The sequence below is a fragment of the Myxocyprinus asiaticus genome, chromosome 46 (assembly GCF_019703515.2).
Source record: "Myxocyprinus asiaticus isolate MX2 ecotype Aquarium Trade chromosome 46, UBuf_Myxa_2, whole genome shotgun sequence".
Classification (NCBI taxonomy): domain Eukaryota; kingdom Metazoa; phylum Chordata; class Actinopteri; order Cypriniformes; family Catostomidae; genus Myxocyprinus; species Myxocyprinus asiaticus.
The window spans coordinates 18,667,907-18,689,077 of record NC_059389.1 but is presented as its reverse complement, the minus strand read 5'-3'; the positions used below and the strand labels follow the sequence as shown (position 1 = coordinate 18,689,077).

At 37.5% G+C, this 21,171-nt stretch overlaps 1 protein-coding gene across 1 annotated transcript in view; it reads left to right on the top strand.

Annotated features, from left to right (window-relative positions):
• The window catches only part of grm8b (glutamate receptor, metabotropic 8b), a 254,050-nt gene that overhangs the window by 96,601 nt on the left and 136,278 nt on the right, over positions 1-21,171 (top strand). The gene's annotated exons all lie outside the window — the stretch shown is intronic.

Sequence of the window (21,171 nt, the reverse complement as noted above, 5' to 3'; positions counted from 1 at the left end):
TTGAATTCCATACTCATTCCTTTACCTTCCCCCTGCATTAAATCCCATGGTTAGTGGCCAGATTTGCAGTCCTGCTGTCTTGTGGTTTGGATCCCAGCAGATTCCATGCTTTGGATGAGGCTTAAGCAGCGGTGCTTGTTATTGTGAGTTTCGGGGCATTCGCAGTTTTGCATCATATACTCAACGACTCTGTGAGGCTCTTGGGTTTGTGGCAGGTAACGCCAGCTGCTCGTTACAGTTTTCTGCTATGGTGAATATAATTGGATGATTAGATCTAATCCACTGTATAGTTACCTCTGTGGAACACTGTGGATGCATAATGCTAGGAACCAAGAAATTCTCAGGAAGTCCAAGAATGCACGGAAATCCGAAGTGGACAGGAAGTGAGGGAAAAAGTAAAAGACCAAAAACGATAAAAGAAGTAAAGAACTATAAAAAGAGGTAGAGGTTAAGAAACAAGAGAGTCTGCCCTCATTAGCCATCTAGCTCAAACTGTATTCCAGAACGGCTGCAGAGAATCTGAGCATCAACACTGATTTTTAAGCTTCCCTTTCCTGCAGGAAATTGCTGTTTAAATGAGCTTTGTTTTAAATACAGTAAAAGGCGATGTGTAAATGATGCACCTCTGATACTTACAGTGTCTTAATGTCCTCAGCAGAGGTTGTTTAAGCCTGTAAACCTCTGCTTACGGTTAACCCAGTACACTACAGTGGCACCAAGGGATCTTTCTTTTTTTATTTATTTTTTTTATTTGGAATGCCCAATTCCCAATGCGCTCTAAGTCCTTGTGGTGGCGTACTGACTCACCTCAATCCGGGCGGCGGAGGACGAATCTCAGTTACCTCCATGTCTGAGACCGTCAATCCGTGCAGCTTATCACATGGCTTGATGAGCGTGTTACTGTGGAGACGTAGCGCATGTGGAGGCCCATGCAATTCTCCGCGGCATCCATGCACAACTCACCACATGCCCCACTGAGAGCGAGAACCACACATTATAGTGACCATGAGGAGGTTACCCCATGTGATTTTATCCTCCCTAGCAACCGGGCCAATTTGGTTGCTTAGGAGACCTGGCTGGAGTCACTCAGCACGCCCTGGATTTGAACTTGTGGCTCTAGGGGTGGAAGTCAGCGTCAATACCAGCTGAGCTACCCAGGCCCCCCCAAGGGATCTTTCTGAGTGAGTTCTGTAGCCTCGCCAGACTGATCTCACAGTGAAATCTTACCAGAAAAACACTCACCAAAACGGTAAGTGTTTTTCTGTATATGGGCTCCATTTTCCATTTGAAATGTCCACAAAGGGGCGCCAAAAGCGAGTTGTGAAGCAAGTTGTTTTCAGCTGTACAGGCTGTAAAACAGTGAAGAGGAATGCATATTTTATAACCTAACCCTAACCTAAATGAACCCCCAACCCAAACCCTTAACCTAACCATCAGTGGAGTAAAAATGTTATGTTAGAGGGAAAAATGCAACTTCCGAATAGCGCATGCCACTGATTATGCGAATGCGATTATGTCTTGGTTTCAACACGGGATTTGAAACTGGATCTCCCACACTGCTGACGGAATGGTGTTCCAGTCACGCCACAAGGGAAGGTAAACATGCTGGAGCCGATGCAAAAATGTCTGATAGGACATGGCGCCTGTCAGTGAGTCGGCATAATGTGGCTGATCCTAGAGTACTGAAACTTGCAGAAACAACATTTTGATTTTCTGTGTAATCATGTTAGCCTCACAGTGCTGCTACAGCACTTGTTTCACAAAACACCAATTTTTCTCCTATATTAATTTAGCTCAGAGAGATTGCACCTTTCAATTTACAGTATTGGAGTTTTTTTTTTATAGGTTCTGAAAGGGTTCCCTTTGAGTTCTACATTCTTACTGTAGGGTTGCAGTCATTAAAAACTTTTCAACCTTTTTAAAAACTTCTGTAAGTAGAGCAAAAGCTTACATGTCATGACACATATTATATTACATATAACCTGGAGGTGTGGAACTTAAATAATAATAATAAAAAGAAAAGCACTGTGAAAATGGTTTGTATTAAACCTAGAAAATGTACTTAATGCAGTAACATCAAAATTAACTGGTTTATTCAAGTCAAAGTTTACACAGGTGCTCCAGATGCATTGATCCATGGTCCTCATGTGGGAAACATGGGTTTGAACCCACTCCTGTTTTCACATCGCTTTCTGTCATCTGACTACTTTCACTGTCAATAGGACAAAAACAAAATTCAGGCCTGAAAAAGAATAAATGGCTAGTTGATGAGAGTAACTATATTAAGCGCATTATACCAACTCGACAAAACTCATAATTTCAGCTCATTACTGCAATCCAAAGCCATGCAAAATCATTGTGCAGTTTCTGAACCTTCTTGAAAGTAATTATCCTGATGGGCAAGGCTTGTGTGCTCAACAGAGAAACAATTACTTTAATCTGTGTTGGTGTTTCTAAGCTCAATCTGCTTGTCAAATTAGTTGTCCGTAGTATTGAAGGATCTTTTATTATTGACATCAATCTTTGGGTGCAACTTTTATATACATTCTATACTGACTTTTAATTTAGACTTTAATTTCAGCAATAAACCCAATCATATAACCCAAAATTGGTTTTATAGCCCTGGAGATGAATTTAGAAAGCAGGAAAAGAAAGAGCTCTCTGAGCCATTTTATCATGGCAGAAGTGCACACAATCTTAGTTGTGATTTGACAGTGTAGTTGTGATGAGAATTCAGAAAACTTATGACCATGCTGTAATGACCATTAAGACTGCAATAATGAGGTATGCCATGCTTAAGCAACATCACTCGAGCAAGAGTGCGATATGGCCCTACATCAGCACTGCTGTGATTCGGCTGCAGGCCGAGTGCCATAGGTAAACACAGCAGTGGTGATTTAGGGCCATATAACATGATTGTGAGTGTGATATTGCTTTTATACAACAGTTCACTGGACAAGTAAATTAAAAAAGAAATTAGGAAAAACAGAGTACGGTCATAAAAAACAGATTTGTGCATGGAACTACTTTCTTACGCGACGGATCAGAATCTGCCATTGCTAGTTCAAACCAAACGATGCATCCAAGCCTCCATTAGTAATTCAAAAATGTCACTTTAGAACTAGTATCATGGCTTGGGCTGTTTCTAACAAGTTATTGGATAAATAAGGATGTGTGGGTGTGTGTGTGTGTGTGTGTGTGTGTGTGTGAGAGAGAAAGAGAGATATGGAGCATGTGCGATCCCCTGTTGCCACTCCTGTTCCTAGCTTTAGTAGTGTAGTAGTAATCCGAGCGATCACATAGTGCTGATGAATGAAAACACTGACTGACGCTGACTCACTTCACGTCACCTGAACTGGCTTATATTACACACAAAAATGGTCTTTTTCCACCACCTGCTAGCTAAAATCTGTAATGTCACAAAAATAAATGTAAAGAGACACATATAGCTCTTAACACATCTGCACTGCTCTTACACTTTAGTTTAGAACCGCACAAACACAAGCGGAGTGATACAAACAGTGAAGTGTCCGAGTACTGATGTTCTGAGACATCGGTACACATAGAACGTCTCTCGTCCAATCAGATTCGAGGACCAGAACTAACTGTTGTATATAGTGTGTTGAATTCTAAAGTCTTTGAGGTTGGTGCAGTTTCTGGAAATATGTTAACAGAGTCATGTTCAGTCTTTGCAAAATGCATTTACTTTGCAAAACAGGGTTCTGCCAGGTTCTGAGCATTTCTCTTGCATTTGATAGGGCACATAAATGTGGGTGATTGTAAAAATCAACATAGTCTTATAATAACTCGTTTTAATTCTTTCAAGATGCACAATTGTAAGATATTTTACGACTTGGCTCATACAAAAAGTTACAACTCTTATTTCCAAATAGAGTCCAACCAATCAACAAACAGAATTTCAAATTATTACAATACAGGCAATTTTAGCTAGCCTCCTATCCAACACTTTATTTTAAGTAGGGATGTCCCAGTACAAATACTGTGCTCATGTACTTCTACTTGTACTTGTAAAAACACTCTGATACTGATGTACAGATGTCATTGCTTAAACAAATCACAGTATGTCCTAGTGTGATTATTTAACCGCAAAGGCTGCAGTTTAATAAAACAAATATATAGTCTGAATGTGCTGTGCACTTCAAAGTGAATGTGTGATGCCGGCTGCTCATACACTGAAAATACCTCATCATGAGCATTATGTGCTCTTTGTATGTGGTAGATGACTAAGAGGAGAGCACTCATTCACACTACAGTGGGCAGCACATACAGACTACAATGAATGTAAACATCTAGTTGTAGAGCACAAGCCCAAGCTGGTGTCTTGGACGAAATTCATCAAAAGTATTACAGTGAGGTAGAGAGATTCCCCAATCCAATCTGTGTGAGTCATATACCTGTACCTCCATGCCTCCCAGACACTAATAAGCCCATATCAGGAGGTAAATGGAGCATTTGGCCAGACGCCCTCAGTCCAAATGAGTAATTTTGCTTCAGATTACAGCTCATCAGTGAGTAAAATTTCTCTCCCAACAAGTTTCACTGTGAACTCAGACCTTTAATTCCCATTTTAAAGTATCTTCCTTATGGCAAGACATGAGAGGGGAGCAACACATCGCCTTACAAAAACTTCTGTGATGTGATGCTGTATGGTCCAGGGACTATGTTAAATAAAATGAGTTTAAAGCGGTTTAAACATTGCAGCCAGTAGCAAACTCTAAATCTGACACACATCAGATTCTTTCCCGAACAATTTCTCGTTAACAAAAGCTTATCGTACATTCTATACAAGACTAATTTCAAAAGATCCCGCGGGTGGTGAATGCTTATCAAAATCACTCATGGACATTTTCTGTGCCAGTTAAGCAGCATCCTTTTTCACTCCCTCAGGGAATGCATGAATATTTGTGCAAACCCCTGCATCTAAATGATAGATGGCCAGATATGGTATTAAATATTTATCACACAAAGGTGGTCAGAGGACAGAGTGAATGGAGGTAAATATTAGATGAAGATGGATTACTTTCTTCATCTCTCTTCCAGATGGAGGAAGTACTTCTGTTTAGAAAAAAAAAAATGTCGTTTAAAATTGTAGTTTTGTTGATTTAAGAAAAAAAAAAAAGAAAAATCAAAGGCATCAAGGACTGAAATCTACTTGATTTAAGCCTATATATATATGTGTGTGTGTATATAATGTATTTTTTGCAATTATATCTTTATTATATATTTAATATCTTAAAGGATATAAAATATATAATTATTGAAAATGTATACTGATACTTTTTTTATAATTATCATGCATGCAGGTTTTGACCTCATACTAATTGAGAGGCTAACTGGAACATTTGTACTGAAAAGTGCCATTTAAAATGCACTAGTGAAAAATTATGAAGATCTTAAAAAAATTGTGACGAGTTGCAAGACAGGACCTAAAATATACAATTTCCCTTGTACATTCATATAAATTTTAGCCTATACTCTTGATGTTGATAAAAAATAAAATAAAAAAGTCTATGGGCACGTTATGTGGTAACAAAACCATTTAATACATCTACAATTGCCTGTACAGCAAATACAGCTTTAAAAGTAGCTTTTATGTTAGTATATATTTCCTCAAATATTTTCATGAAAACGTCCTGTCTCAAAGTATTACCATATGCCTCTGATTTCATTTCATCTTCCAGTTTTCATTTGTTTAGTCAACATCAACGAGAGACAGAGAGAGAGATGGAGAGAGTGACAGATAAGAAGAAGGTGGCAAAAGAGAGCAGAGAAGAGGAGAGGAAAATTCTGCCAGTTAATTTCTCAGCAGATGCATTGATGATGCCTGGTGTGATGAAAAATCAAGATGTTTCTCATAGTTTGATAATGTGTGCGGAGCCGGGCTGAAATGTACTCGCTCAGTAATTGGCACCTTCCATGCCTGTGTTCTGTGTGACGGATTACTTAGAGTTGATAAGACAGAGACAGTAGTGAGATCCCTGCTCTGATTTCTGCACAGCTTTCTCAACAGCTATCACACGCAATACTGCTGAAGCTTCACTGGTGCAGACACTGAGGGCTTGGAAGCTTTGTCTAAAGTTCTATTGTTATGGGATTTTTTGCAATTCACAAAAAAAAAATATAAAATAAGTCTCATAAAAAGCTGACATTCTTGAAAAAAGAAATGTTGGCATAAGTAGTATGTAATCTTTTATTATTATTTCTTCAAAAAAATAAGCAATGAAACAGTTTTGTTTTAAAATATTATTAATAGGCATGTCCTAAAATATCATATATTGATTATTGATTGGCACATTATTTGATCTCTGTATTTTTGAGGCATTGGTATATTATCATTAGCCGACATTTAAATTAGAAGCCTAATTTGGCGTAATAGCATTGGGAGACCACAAAGAGGTGATATAACATTTACTGAAGCTGGTCGCAAGGCACAGGTATCACAACATAGGACGGGTATTTTAGAGCTCCTTGCACAGGATGCATACACACAAAAGTTACAAAAGTTTTTCTACTTCAAGAATGAAAGTGACGTTGATGAGTTTGCAGGTTAGTGTATGAAACCACTATAACTTCGACTTTTGCTTTTTTTTTTTTAACCCTTGTGCTGTCTTTAAATTGTTTTACCTAATTTGGTCTTCCCGATCAAAAATGACCGGCCTATTAAAAATAGCTTATAAATCTCTCATTATGCTATATTATCACCGAAAATTGGATTAGATCTTTTTGTCAACTTGTTTTGTATCAATTAGGACAGGTTTTGTATTTCTTTTTGGAACTTACTGATCGAAGGCCTCATTGACCTGAGTTTATGCACCTCAGTTTTTGAGTGAAAAAAGCATAATTTGTGGATAATTTTGGCAATATTAAATAAAATAGTTATAGTTAATATTAAATAAACATTCTGTACTATTTGTGCATTTATGTTTAACCAAGAAGATTGTTTTGAAATGCTTTTATTTAGTAAATAATTGCACAAAGTCAAAAATTGGTGTTCCCGGTCAAAAATGACTGGCCATTGAAAATGAATGGGGAAGATCACATAAAACAAGACTTTTATTTTGAAATGTACCAGGGCAAGTGGTTTAGTGTCATGATCAAGGATGTGACCAAGAGACTCATGCACAGAGAACCGCTTGGCCATTGTGCTGCCACAAAGTGAATGATGAGCAAGGCCCTATGAGGCTTTATATACCTTAGCTGTAGGAAAGCTTTTGTATATTAGTAAACATTAGCCGCGTTTCCAATATTGGGCCAAATGAGGGTGTGCTAGTGCATGCCAGGGTCTGTTGCACTCCCACTGTCACTTAAGGGGTTTCTTTATGCCTCCTCAGGGATTTCTCGGGGCCAAATTACCCTTGGGCCAAACAGGGCCAACTGGGGATTAAGGCGGGTACAGTGTCAAAGGCGGAGTTTCGCTGAACTTTTCAGGATATGTATCAGCGCACAATGGTAGGGAAAAGAATAAATAAGCCAGTACAAATCTGTTAAAATGCACAATGGACAAAGCAGTGCCCAAAGAAATTACTTTCCATGGTTCGGTGAACTTTCATAGACACTGTGCTGGGACATCGTCCCACTGTTAGTGGAGAGACCACTCGGGACACCATGGCAGTTACAGTCGATAAGTAGTTATTGCTATTTTATCTTGCTAGCTAGCTAATGTTTACATTCAATATAAACCGATATTCTAGATAACTAGATAACATGATACCTCAGCTTGACCTCCCCTGTTGCTTGTGAAATGTGCGAGGTGTGTGACGCTGGCACCGGCTATTGGCCCCGACTGGCCAGTTGATAGCCCTGCCTCGCACTGGCCCAAGAGTGGAAAAGTGGCTATTGATCTGCCTCTTAGTGAGAGCATGAAAATTCCAAAACAGACTGGCATAATATTTTGTCTGAAAGGTATGTTGAAAGAAAGATCATGAAAGAAAGATTCTAATGGAGAGGGGTCACTGTGGGGCAAAGAAAGTTCAGGTATGTGTGTGTGTGTGTGTGTGTGTGTGTGTGTGTGTGTGTGTGTGTGTGTGTGTGTGTGTGTGCTGTGATAATGTTGGATGGATAAATGGATGTTGGATAAAGTTCAGGGTAGGATAAAAATTATCTGTGAAAAAGAAAGCATGTACTACTCAAGTGTGTGTGTGTGTGTGTGTGTGTGTGTGTGTGTGGTGTGTGTGTGTGATAATGAATGATGAATGTTGGATGCAGTTCAGGGTAGGATAAAGTTCATCTCTGTGGAAAAGAAAGCATGTCATACTCAGAGTTTGTGCGTGTACGTGTGCACGTGTGTTCACGTGTGTGCATGCGCGCGTGTGTGTCTGTATGTATGCGTGCACAGGTTCGAGGCCTTTATGTTTGCAAGCACACATGCACATATGTGAACATGAACATGATGAACATGCTCCTGAACACTCCATTTTTCTCTTATTTTTGATATCCCCTGTTTTTTTATTTAATATTGCCAAAATATCCACAAATAATGCTTTTTTTATTCAAAAATTAGGTGCATAAGCTCAGGTCAGGGAGGCCTACGATCAATAAGTTCCAAACAGAAATGCAAAACCTGTGCTAATTGAAAGAAAACAAGTTGACAAAAAGATCTAATCCAATACTTAGTAATAATATAGCATAATGAGAGATTTATAAGCAATTTTTATTAGCCTGGTCATTTTTGACCTGGAACACCAAAATTGTAACAAAGTAGGGGGGAAAAAATAAACAATAATAAAAAAAAAATATTAGCATTACAATATTACATTTTGATACCCTGTGTAAACAAAGTCAGAAATGTTTAGTCCAATAGGATAATGTTAACTAGCATTTTCAGGCAAAAGAAAATCCTCTTCGGGTCAAAATGACCAGAAGACAACATGAGGGTTAAAGAAATGGAGGGACAAGTTGAATAATTTTTTTGTGGTAATCAACATTATGCCACAAATGCGGTCGATTGGGCTTAACTTGTATTGAACCTGGAATATTCCTTTAATAAGGCTTTAAAGCTTTAATAGATCTGACATTTACAAAAAACAATTATCTTTCCACACAGACACTATCTCTATTATTGGGCATTTTGATGTGTTTCACAATTTATATAATTATTCCCCTTCAGTTAAGTCATAAATGCTTCTAGTAAATGCCAAAACATTGACTTTGCTGCATTAATGTGCTTTAAAATGTTCCAGTTGTTATGAATAGCATTAAATTCTCGAAATACACAAGGCATTAACGTAAACATTTACTTTTAAATTATTCAGCACCCTCTTAACATCTTTTGCACAGTAGATATTATGTAACCACTGGGAAATCCTGCCAATTTCGCCAACTATATATGCTTGTCTCTTCTTATGGATGGGTTTAATTGGGAGACCATTGCAATTTAATCCTCTTCTCCACACTTCTCACCATAAACCCCTGCATCCTGCTGCGCCTTTTCTCCCTGCTCGGTAGACTCCATGCTCCAGCTTTCTGTCTATAGAGTACAGTTTGATGGAGTGAGAGTTTTCATGCAGAAGGGCGTTTTTTGTTTTGTTTTTTTAGTTGGCTGGTTTAAAGCAGTGTTAGAGGTCCCTGGTGGTGGCAGAATGGAAGAGAAGATCAGGCACATCATTGTGAGGTCAGCTGGCGATGTTGGCTGGGGCAGAAATGTAGTATGGCCATTTAATATTACTGTTCCCCCTTGATGTTATTATAAAAAGATATGGGGATATAGATATCAAATTCATGGAGTACAGCTGTGGGAAGTAAGTAGAACGTGTTTCTGGATCCACATCCTTGTTGGTCTTAGAACAACATTTCTATCAACCAATTAGATATTAGAGTTAGGGGGTAGGGTTGGAGTTAAGAACTTCAACAAAAATATTTTCAGTCTAGCTCTGATTTTCACTCTGATTTTAGGGGTAGTTTATAGTCAGGGTCTGTTCACAATCTGTTCACTTACTGTAGAATGCATCTGCTCACAAAAATGGCGAGCGCTTCAAACTGGTTGGCTGACTAAACACAAGTTCTGGGAGTTGAGGTGCATCTGTCTTCCTGGAAATGAAGTCTTGTTTACAAGGTAACAGGTTGATACAAAGAGTGCTTTTGAGAAAGAACTAATCACTAATTACTGCATTCGCCAAAGTTTGCCAGGCTAGTGGCATCAAATCTTTGAAAGATAATGAAGCATTTGGTTTGAGGCATTTAGTAGCATGTAAACCGACAGAAATTTTAATGACAAAGTCTGCACACATTTTCGTAAATTTCTACTGTTTTCTGTAACAGTGATTGTGGACAGACACTCCTGTGCTATTAATGGCATGAACTATGTAAGATAAACCAGCCCCTATATGGCACATAAAAACAAAACAAACTGTGGTCAGTTGCTTTACATGTTAATAAGATCGACCCTTCCTGTTTAACCTTTCGTTTTGGAGAGAATTCCAAATAACTGCGGTAGAGCACAACAGATACACAGCACCTCCCTTTTGATTATAAATATGAAATTTGCCAAAGGCTTGTTTTTCACAAAACACAAGCTTTATAAAATAGCATTTTATCTGAAAAGAATGCCACTTAGACTCACTGAGTACTTTATTAAGAACACTAAGGTCATAATAAAGTGCTCGATGTGGTCTTCTGCTGTTGTAGCTCCATCCATCTCAAGGTTCGACGTGTTGTGCATTCTGAGATGCTATTCTGCTCACTACAATTGTACAGAGTGGTTATCTGAGTTACCGTAGCCTTTCTGTCAGCTTGAATCAGTCTGGCCATTCTCCATTGACCTCTCTCATCAACAAGGTGTTTCTGTCTGCAGAACTGCCGCTCACTGGATGTTTTTTGTTTTTGGAACCATTCTGATTAACCTCTAGAGACTGTTGTGTGTGAAAATCCCAGGAGATCAGCAGTTACAGAAATACTCAAACCAGCCCGCCTGGCTCCAAAAATCATGCCATGGATGCCACTGAGATTTTCCCCCCATTATGATGGTTGATGTGAACATTATCTGCATGATTTTATGCATTGCACTGCTGCCACACGATTGGCTGATTAGATAATCGCATAAATAAGTAGGTGTACAGGTTTACCTAATAAATTGCTAAGTGAGTGTATACATCAACAACTATTCTTGTACAGTATACATACATTTAACCCTTAATTTTGAGTTAAAAAGAAAATATGATAATTAGAATACTTACAAATTGTATTTGTTTGAAACAAATACAGAATCTTTTTATTCAATTTTTATTTTTTATTTCAGAATGTAAATATTTGTCTAGTGGACGAAAAATGAACAAAAAATATACTCATACCTAGAGAACAGGATAAGTCATAGAAACTTGGGGAAGGTCTCTTTTGCAACCATTTACTAATTCCCAAGCAACCTCCTAGCAACAGCCTAGTAGTCACCCAAAACACCGTGACATTGCATAAATATAAACAAGTATCATAAATGTAAAAAATGTTTTGTTGTGAATTGTTGTTTATTGTTTTTTTACTTTTAAACTGGTCAAAAATGACCCAAATATAACAGGAGGGTTAAGTGGGTGGATTTTGGCCAGAATAAGATTCAAAGTGGGCCAGACTTTATGCCGATTGTCCATCATGATCATACAGGAAGTCGCCATGTTGTTTCCGAGAGTTCCAGTACCCTAGGATAGACCACATTATGTTGACTCACGGACAAGTGCCATCTCCTATCTTTTTGCCATTTTTGCATCAGCTCCAAATGTGTTTACCTTCTTCTGTGGCACTACCAGATGTGAATTGCTTCAGCAGCATGGGAGACCTGGGTTCTGATCCCTCATTGAAACCAGGAAGTATAGCATTAACATAGTCTGTGGCGAGTGCGATTCAGTTGTTGTGTTCTTCCCTCTAACATAAAATTATTACTCCCCTCATGGTTAGGTTTAGATTTGGGGTTTGGGTTGGGGGGTGCAGTTCATATGCATTTCTCTTCACTGTATTACATCCTGTACAGCTGAACACAACGTGCTTCACTACTCGCTTTTGGTGCCCCTCCATGGACATTTTCCCTGGAAAATGGAGCTCACACGTGCCCTTACACCCAACGACACTTACCACTGTGGCCACTGGGGGCAGTGTTTCGAATTGCAGTAAACACAGACCGATTTTAGCAAAACAAAAGTCACCCTACTGTTTCTGATTTCACTGTGAGATTAGTCTGGATTGTCAAAGGTCTAGCTACTCCAGACAAGGTTAGGACAATGATAGGAATGTCATTCCAGAACCAACAATGGTTTATTGTGCAATCCAGGAACACATCCTAATTGGTTCAGGAACATTTAGATTCAGCTGATTCAGGACACCTAATTGGCTATATTAGGTAATTAGACCTCTACAAACAATTAATGTTGTGTTATCATAGCCAGCTTTGCAATTTTATGGTAGCTTGCACCCATGACAGTTAAAGACAAATAATGGCCTGTTTGATTTCATTAAGTCTGCTTGGATTGTAGACAGTCCAGAGGCACCAAACATGCTAGTGAATGCTACTTTCTGTCTATTGATTTTGAGGGAAAGTCCAATAAAAATGACAGTTGTTCCACTCATCAAGCTCAGTTCAGCTCAGCAAAAAGAAAAAAATGGTATGATATTTTTCCTTGACACGACACCCTGTAAAAGAAAGCCTGTTCTGTAAAGCATGTTAAAGATTGCATTTGCCTCTAATGAGGATTGGAACTGCTGATATGGCTGGAATACAATGACATTTTTCTGTTCTGGAATAGTCTGAGACATCAGTACTCTAAAAAGAGATCAAATATTAATTTATATGTGATATATTCAGTAATGCCCTGTTAAGTGAATGGGCTGAACTTGGTACCCTAATGATGGTGAGCAGAGGAAGTCAGTATGATATAACAGAATTATCAAAAAGGGCTATCTTCCCACAAGGACTTTGATAATTAATAATCCACTTAAATGAAAAGATATTGGTAGATTTGAACAAAATTACAGAAAACAGCTAACAGTTAACAGTGTGGATGCAATAGGCTGAATGGTTTTCATTAAATTTCCTTAAATTTATTTTTACTTATTAAGGTGCTTCCAATTTTACCATTGAAATTCCATGGGAGAAGGCGGCATGGGTGGATGTTGAGACTTGTGTGAAACCAGCAAAAAACCAATTGCCAAGTAGCCTCTTTTTAATGCTGCACTAAAATCTGGGAGAGTGAAGTTAAAAAGAAACTCACCGTTAAAATGATATCCTTGTCCATTGTGAATATTCAGTGTAGCTGTGTACGAAGTGCTGCCAATACAGAGGTCACTGCCAAACCAAGCAACTTCCTATTGGCCAACATGGCAAATTCACCAAACTTGAACCATGTGAAATTCGAAAGGGAAGTCCATCGAAATTCACAATCGCGCGTATTCCCATATAGATGACTGTATTTCACCCTAGGAATTTCGCCATGCGAAGGTAAATGTGACCGTGCCTTTAGAGCAATTTGAAATAGACCATTTATTTTCTACCTTTATGAAACAAATTTCTCACATTGTGATAACCTGGCTGAGAAGGAATGCTCTTCTGGTTTAAATGCATGCTGATTGTGTTGAATATTTAATGGTTGAAAGTGTTGTTTGCCAGCCAGTGGAATTAATGTGTCCATAGATACATGCTCTAAAGTATTGCTCTGCCCTAATTGATCGCATTCACATCCCAGCTTGGATGCCGATCAAAAGGAATGCAACAAGGAATAGCAAATCTGGGGCATGCTAACAGGAAAATACATCTTCACCCATTTGCATCCAAGACACCCCCTCTGTGTTCTCCCACTCTCTGCAGCCAATCCTTTTCCAATTGAAAACGTCTCTGATTCACAAAGGATTTTCCATGTCACTTTTGGTTAGATCGTATCTTTTATGTAGCATCCATGGAAAATACAAGGGCAACCATGGTGTGGGGAAAACAATATAGATAATCAGAGCATTCAGTGTTGCAATTGTTAGTTTAATTTCATGTTGTTTTCATTCTTGGTACATTTGCTTGAGTCTAAATTTGAATTTAATTGCCCCCCCTCACTCCTGCTGGTCTGCTTTCACACTGTGTTATGTTGTTCCGCACTGTGGTATACTCTCAAACTGCTATCGACATCACCATGAGTACCACCTGAAGCTGTTTGACAGTGTTTTTCAATAACAAAGCTTACATTTTGAAAGTTAAAAATGGAGAAGTATTAGTTTTCACTTTGATTTAGTTTATTTGGCATATCCCTGCTGAAAAGACCAGCATTATGTTTTGGGTGCCGGTCCCCCAGCATGGTATGCTGGTGTCCTCACCACCAGGCTTTTAAACTAGCTTAACCAGCTTCATCAGAAGGACCATGCTGGTCACCTAGCTTAACCAGGTAGACTTTGCTTGTGAAAAGCATGGCAATGCTTGTCCACCACCTAGACCAGCACCAAACCAGCCTAGACCAGAATGAGAATTGCATGCTGGCTAAGCCAGTCTTTTTAGCAGGGATACCAAACTATTGGTGAACAACAATGCAAAATATATGTAATGAAAAGCAGTGCAGTTACGTATTGCAATCACAAACCATACCGCAGTTTACAAGATGAACCCCAGACCCCATTTTTGAAATGGACCCCAATGTGGTTCTTTGTATGCACCAAAGTTTGGAAGACAGCTTTTAGATTAATCATACGAACTGCTGAAATAAAAAAAAAAACATCTTAAACCAACAAAAGGTGGTTTGCTTGTCTTATCTGGAAACCAAGCTGGTTTCCAATTGCCAGGCTGATCCATTTTGGTGATTTTAAAAATTATTTTGGGCACTGGCCAGCTGTTTGGCTGGAAGACCAGCTGGCCAACCAGCTAGACCTGGTCTAAGAAAAAGTGAGAAGCACTTATGCTATTTGTGGCATAAGTTAAGACTGCATTTATTCACAGTACAGGCTGATTATTAATAATAATAATAAATGTTATTGTAATGCACTTTTCTCATACCCAAAGCGCTACAACACACACACACACACACACACACACACACACACACACACACACACGAATAAGCAAAAAAGAATAAATATGATAAAACAACAATTACAACATAAAATAAATAAGCAAATAATAGAAACCCTGTAAAGTAAACTGCAGTCGTTTCTATTCAGTATAAGATTCTATTTTAAAAAGATGAGTTTTTAATAGTTTCTTAAAGCAGTGCAACGTGGTAGCATTTCTAATAACAAGAGCACTACATAACTTAAGTCTTCTCGTCATACAAATTTGCAGGTCAAAGTTTGCGAAACTTCAATTTTCATGTGCAGCGGAATGTGCAATTGTTTTCGCATGAACTTGCCTTTCCAGTCTTCCGCATTTGGATGAGTATGAATTAAAGTAAATGGAGCTCAAAGTATAGTGTGACCGCGGCTTTAAACATTAAGTCCAAAGTATTCTTCGGTTTTGACGCGCACGCTTAGCGTCTGCGTACAGTCGAATGCGTGCCTGTCAAATTATACTTCATATGACTGTGCACTCATACATAGGCGGTTGGCACATGCACGCTACGACTACTATGAGATACTAGACTATTTATCTTCAAGAGTTTGGACACATAAAGGTGTCTTTATATTCTTCGGACTCGAGTTATACAAACGCAAAACTCTCCTGACCACCTCACACGCTGTTGACGTGCATATCCACTGTTGTTGTTTCCACTTTCGTCTCCTGTCGTTTACCGGCGATTACATCATCTGGCACTCCTTCGTGATCGCAATGGCTCAAATGTGAGTGTTGCCACCTTGTGTACCCCCTAACTAGTGCAAACAATTCCAGGCGCATGCGCATTCTGCATGTTCATTTACGCGTGGTTTGAAAAATCGGGCTGCGGGCATTCAGTGCTTGAACACTCTGCTGATGACAAAATTTGCGTCATGCATCCAGTCCTGTCCTGAGGTGCGTGTTTTCTACTATTTTTAATATGAAATTATTATTATCATTATTATATCATTATTTGTCATCATTGTTCTGTCAGAACATTTCTGAAACATCATATGGTAAACAACATCTATATTTATGCCCTGGTTGCTTTGTATCTGCAGACTACCAGGTGGCCATTTAGATGACGAATTAGCATATTCTCTCTTTTGCTTCAATGAGCTGCTTAGAAGTTTAAAAGGATTTTTAACTGGGCTTTATAATCTCCATTACTGGAAGAATGTTCACTTAAGGTTAAACATAGGAAATGAGCAGTTCATTTTCACAGTTTGTATCTCTTTAATTGGGGAGGCTAAGACTTGAAAAAGTATTCATTGTTCATTAAGAGTCGCTAAATTCAAAGGCCTATTTGAATGCTGCTGAGCTTTGGAGCAAGAACACTTGGTAATAGGGAACATAAAATAAATTAGTATTTAGAAATGTGTTTCAGTTGTGTGTGAAAAATGTCTATATCCTGGAGATTTCCTTCATTCCATAAATCTTTGTTTGTATTAGGAAGCCTAACTCAGAGCAGGTAAGCTTTGCTTAAGAACATTTAACATTTCTCTGACACCTCTCAACATCGCATTCAGCCATGGATCTTTCCGGATTGGTGTCTTGCTGAACTCAGAGGGGTTTTGATGACATCTGGCAATCTATAGCCCCTTAAGTATGGAGGATAACAGCAGGACACTTTATGTAAAGTGACACCCCCTCTGTACTGCTTCAAGATCAGGGCTTAATACAGGCATCAACCTAATACCAACTTCATCCTGGTATCTATTCAGTGTGAGCCAGTGTTTGTGCAACTGTAATTGTTTACATGAAATCTGGCAAAATTTTCATACTGTTTCTATACCGGCTTATACTGCATTTGTGTTTACAAGCAAAACCTAAAGGGGTACCAACTCTGGGCATAAGAGAAGAAAAGAGAAGCAAATAATTAAATTGAATCCATTGTGCGCAGTGCTCTTGCATCATAGTGGATGGCTTCCTAAGAAAGGGAGGTCTTTGATTAAGCTGTCTAGGTGATAAAACGAAAATGTTTTGAAGTCAGCATGAAATGGCGTTTGCAACCTATTTTACTTAAGCAATCTGACATATTTCCGAGTAAAATAGGATATTCAATAGGGGTGTATAAAAATATCGATTTCACAGTCTCGATATCTGTTCTTAAATCCCAAGATCGATCTTTTACTCTATGCGCAACCTACCACTAATATGAGAGGAAATCACTTGGATTTGCTACCAAATTTCATGCTATTCGGCTAAAACTTTATATATTTGGCAACTAGCTGGTAAATGTTTGATTTCACTCACAACTCAATAAATTAGTATAGTGGTGGAGTATTCAGCAGTGAGATCCTTTCACTGTGTGTTGAGAGTAAAAGTTGTTCAGTGTAATGTGTGTGTCCAATGACGAGTTCCACGCAACCGATTGGTCAATGAATAATGACTCTTTTAATACCCTTTCTGTTCTTTGCAGTAAGTTGTTGATCAAAAACAACAAAAAATAAACATTCAGCTGTAATCAGACATAGCACAGATGAAATAAATCCATTTGAGACACTCTTGTTAACATGCTCTAATTTAAAGACTCTGTTTACAGAAATGCAGGATTCCCTTAAAGAGACAGTACTGGTTTTTAGCACGTGTTCAACAAATCAATGTAAATACCTGTAAATAGTACAAATTATGCAATTAAACAATGAACATGTAACAAAATATAATATATACAATATAATATCATATTTATTGATTAAAGACATTGATATGTTCATATTTAAAAAGCTAAAATATGTCCAAAATGATGAAAAACTAATATAATTAGTAAAATTTATATTTTAATATTTTACTTAGTTAGACGATCCCCTGTATAATTAACAGCATTAGCTGGGAGACAATTTATTTCATATGTAAGCAAAAGGCACAATACTGCTGAAATATACTCATACGAAATCGAGAGATTGTGAATCGGAATCAAATTTCAAATACAAAAAAAATAAAAATAAAAAAAAAAAGAAGAAAGAAATAATTCAAGGTAATCTATTAGACAAATTATAAAGATTTTTCTTTCTGAAAGCATTGTAGCTTCTTTTTCATCAACCAGTCAAATTCACAACCAAGGACCAAAATTCAATCAATCGTTATTCGTCAGTGGTAACTTTATAACCCTAACGGCAATATAATATCTAAGTTAAAAACCTGATGTTATGAGCTATTAATCAAAGACATACAAACCGTATAAAGTTTCCAAGGCCGGTAACTTTATAAGGAACTGCAACATAATAGTAGTTTTAAATCGAATTGTAAGGTTGATATCCCTTGCTGATGACCTTCGCTAATGTAAGTGACATGAGCAATTCAAATGAAAGACATTCAAACAAGAATAAATCATGTCATGCGTAGCGTGTCTTCTAAAAGTTAACCTCAGTGGAAAATGTATCATCAGAAGTTTATCTAGGATGCCGCTGACATAATTAATAAAAATAATGCAAAGTACAGTTTCATGGCCGGTAAGACATACAGTACTAATGAATGGTATATTTGTATTCAATAATTTATAATTTTTTTATAACATTTACGGAGATTGAGAATTTAAATAAAACCAATGTAGACAAGAAGCATGGCTGAAGGAGGGATGCTTCCAAACTTTGATCCCCCTTTTAAAACGGTAAAATATTTTAAGTAGGGTTGGGAAATGTAACGCATTCATTTCTGCGATTAATAATAGACTGTTTAATTTTTTATTATTAACACAATTAATGCAGTATCCCTTTTCTCTCTCTTCTTCTGGCTAAAACTGGTATACGGTATTTACATTTCCAGGAGGTACATGCTCGACTCGACTGCACATCGTAGCACAGAAACTTTGTTGGAGCAGTGCACGCTTATGGGCGATGCATACATGAGAGCAGAATTAATGTATGGAGAATGGAGCCTTTATCCGCAGTGGTGAGCCAGGTGTAGGAGAGATACGGACATGCTGCCTTATCTCTTTGCATCGAACAAAAACGCTCTATCACTGTCATCTAAACCAGTCTCAAAAAAATTCAACTGCACAAGAAAGACCCAGCCTGTGCGCAATAGAGACTGAACGACAGCCAGAGAAAATAATAGTTTTGAAATTTTAAACTTCAGCGTTCAATATGTTTTATATCTGCATACATAGTGTGGTTTGCACCAACAAGGATTTATCATAAATTTAGATTAAATTAAGGTTTAACTGATTCTGTTGCACCAAATTGTAAACCTTGTTTAAAAATAATCAGGGTTACTTAAATTTCACTATAAATCTGAATTAAATTTAATCCTGTTGCTCGATTACTTTAAACTCTGATTTAAATCTCAGTTAGGGATTAATTTTAAACTTGCAGCTAAGGTGGTTTAAATAAAAAACAGACCTAATTAAACATGAATGACTAGGTAAGCGAACAGTCAGCCCTCTGAGAGATGTTTATTATGGTCCAAAATTTTGAGCTGTTGGATGCGATGCATGCTTTCAGATATGGATACAGTACCTCGGTCGTTTTGGTGGTGGCATATTTACCCACTTCCCCATCCTTTACATGCAGGAAAAGAGAAGGGTCTCTCGAGGAGAAGCAAGAGGAGGGCGTTAATTCGGCATTTAACAAGCGACAGTTGTTCATTATTGCTCCTCTCCTCTTTCATACTCACTTCAGTCGGCAGCCTGCGCTCTTCATTTCCGGTAACAACGGTAGCGCTGATGCAAGGGGAGGTGGATCCGAGACCCGTGCGGTCCTTTTTTCTTAAATTACGATGCCATATTTTAAAGCTTGTGACATTGTACACTCTGCTGCAACATTTTCTTAACCTGCTTGATCGGCCTTGTGCACTAACGATCTACCGCTAGGTTCAAAATCCATCATGGCGGACAAAATTAAATGCAGGTGAAGGTTTTAATCACAGGTTAAATGTTGAATCTCTGATTTGCCAAACTGTTTTTAAAATTAAGTTAGATTAGCTCTAAACTCTGCTTAATTTAAACCTTATTGGTGCAACCCACCCATAGTGTCTTATAATGCATTGGAAATGTACACTTAAGTTTATCTAGGCAATAAAGCTTGATATAAATTGAATCTACAATTTGATCCGATTATTAACAAGTCTACTGAAAAACTGCAGAAGATTTTGCCCAGCTTGAATTACAGCATGACCACTGATTTTTTGGCATGTATACATATACTTATGTCAAATATTTATGCCTGTAAAAATGTGTCTAATTAATTTTAAACATGTATATATTTAAATTATTAAAATGAATGGTGACAACATTTTTGCTGCAAGTTCTTAAAGACAAAGTATAAAGTAAATGTAATTATGATTTTATTTTAATGTAGAGTGATTAATTGTGATTAATCACAGAAAACTGAGGGATTAATTAGTTAATTGATTCACAGCCCTAATATTAAGACACAGTGATCATTTAATTTTATATTTATTTTCAAATATTTTTTAATATTTATTTTATTTAAAACATATTTATATAAAGTTACTTTTATAGGTAAATTTTGTGTTTAAAAAAAAAAGCACTTAAATGTCATTATAAACCTGTTTATAGCCTAATGTATTACAATACCGTGATAATACTACCATAAAAGCTTCAGAAATTATCACAGTATGGGAATTTGATTTTATCCATTGGGGACTGATTGGAAAGTCATCTCTGTATGACAGGTGGTTGGACAGCCAGCAAGGACAGTCATTTCAGAGGGTTGAGCAAGTTCAGTTGAGCAAGTTATTACATTTTGATTAAAGATTACAAGTTCTTTTTTTTTTTTTGCAGTAATGTGCACATATGAATTGTGCACAATAAGACAATTATTAAAATATAACAATGTTGATTTCATGCTGACTTTAAGGTTGCTCATATGCTGAGCTAAACCTATAATTTCCCTTGTTTCAGTGTTAGTTTAGGGTTATGGATATGATTGTTTGATTGGATCATTTTTCCTGGACCAACAAAGAATGTTGATCCACAAACATGTTCTACATGTGTACATTAAATCAAGTCTTGCGACTTGCTATCTCCATAACATTACATTTAAAAAGATGGATAACACTTTAATTTATTTCTACTGAGGGGTAGATACAGTATGTCTAGTTACACTGGCTTTCTGTCAAAAAGTAATTTAATTTTTTGAAACTTTTTTTTGTGCTTCACATTAATTATTTAAAAGGAAAAGTTTCAGTATTACTTTTAAAGGAAATGAATA